We start from the raw sequence: 1,892 nt of genomic DNA on the forward strand, positions 1-1,892 counted from the left end.
AAAAAAAAAAAAAAAAAAAAAAAAAAAAAAAAAAATCACATCTCCAGAAAACTGTTTTAAAAATCAAAGCAAGCAATAACCTACTTGCCAAACTTGCAGGGTTCATGTGGGGTGCCAATGCCTTCATGATCTGTTCATCTGCTCTCACATCATGTTATTCAGTTGCATACTACCATGCCCCACTCCATTCCTATGGTTACCAGTCCTCAGTAACATTGCTCCCCCTCATCTCCACTGCACAAATGATGAAACAAGCTTACTAGACAGACTCCTTGATAATCCTACACTGCCAGTCCATTGGGACATAATCCACCCACTAATAGCTTGACTCCCCTCAAGACACCCAATATGGTCCACCCTTTCAGAATCGGTTGACTTTTCCTTACTTACTCAATGGCACAAAGAATAGTCAGCACAAGCACTAATCTATCACCACATCATCTCGGACCCTACAGTCACGCAACCTGGATTTAACTGGCTATGTCATTACTGGGCACTTTTCAACCATTTTCGAACTGCACAGGGTCACTGTCCCTCAAACCTATACCAATGGGGCCTTCACAATAACTACATTCTATCTGGCCCATGGGGCCGCTAATTAGAAAATTTAGAAAATTAATATTTATCTGCCCCTGGCTGCCTGTCATGCGGCCCTTGATGGATTGCCAAAACTCAGTAAGCAGCCCTCTGCCCAAAATAATTGCCTGTCCCGACGTACATTTTAATAAGAGAAGGCAATCAGGTTGGTCAGACATGACCTGCCCTTGGTGAATCCACACCAACTGTTCCTAATCACTTCTCCTCCAAGTGCTATGAAATAAGTTCCTTGAGGACCTGCTCCATGATTTTTCCAGGGTCTGAGGTGAGGCCAACCAATCTATAGTTCCCCAGATCCTCCTCCTTCCCTTTCTTAAAAGATGGCCAACTATATTTACCCTTTTCTAATTATCCAGGACCTCTCCCAAATCACCATGAGTTTTCAAAGATGATGGCTCTGCAATCACATCATCCAACCCATCAGCACCCTTGGGTTAATCATATCTGGCCCCAGGGACTTGTACCCATCCAGCTTTTCTAAATACTCACTAATCCATTATTTTGCCACCATCGGCTCCTCACCTTCTCCCCAAATTGTGCTGTTAGGTGCAGTAGTCTGGGAACTGACCTTGCCTGTGAAGACTGAGGTGAAAAAGGCATTCAGTACTGCAGCCTTTTCCACATCATCTGTCACTAGGTTGCCTCTCCCATTCAGTAAGGGACCCACACTTTTCCCTGATTTCCCTCTTGCTGCTGACATACTTGTATAAACCTCACTCATTACCCTTCATGTCCCTTGCTAGCTGCAACTCCAATTGCACTTTTGCCTTCCTGATTTCATTCCTGCATGCCCAAGCAATACTCTTACACTCCTTCATAGTCACTTATCCAAGTTTCCACTTCTTGTAAGCTTCTGTTTGGTGTTTTAGTTTACTAAAAAGAGATCCCTGCTAAGCCAAGCTGATCTTCTGCCATACTTGCTAGTCTTGTTGTGCCCTGAGTAATGTTTATTTAAAATACAACCAACCCTCCTAGACTCCCTTTCACCCACAGACTCACCTCCCATCCTGCCCAGGAGTTCCCCGAGGGAGTACAATTCTGCTTTTCTGAAGTTCAGGGTCCTTACTCCGCTGCACTCTTTCCCCTTCCTTTCCTCAGGAACCTGAACTCAATCATTTTATGGTCACAGCTGCCCAAGTTGCAATCCACTTCCACATTCTCCATCAATTCTTCCCTGTTTGTGAGCAGCAGGTCAAAAAGAACAAGGGCCCTAGTTGGCCTTGCCAACACATGCACTGGGAAGTTGTCCCCAACATTCTCAAAAAACTTCATACATTAAGGCACTACTGTATTGC

At 44.5% G+C, this 1,892-nt stretch overlaps 1 protein-coding gene across 1 annotated transcript in view; it reads right to left on the minus strand.

The window, feature by feature from the left end:
* Positions 1 to 174, minus strand: part of AFDN (afadin, adherens junction formation factor) — a 182,195-nt gene extending 182,021 nt beyond the window's left edge. Inside the window, exon 1 of the mRNA XM_019526929.1 lies at positions 85 to 174. The gene's annotated coding sequence lies outside the window, so the exon portion shown is untranslated. The remainder of the gene's footprint in view (positions 1 to 84) is intronic.
* Positions 175 to 1,892: the final 1,718 nt, after the last annotated feature.

Source organism: Gavialis gangeticus, unplaced genomic scaffold (assembly GCF_001723915.1).
Source record: "Gavialis gangeticus isolate Ggan-Ray unplaced genomic scaffold, GavGan_comp1, whole genome shotgun sequence".
Lineage (NCBI taxonomy): Eukaryota > Metazoa > Chordata > Crocodylia > Gavialidae > Gavialis > Gavialis gangeticus.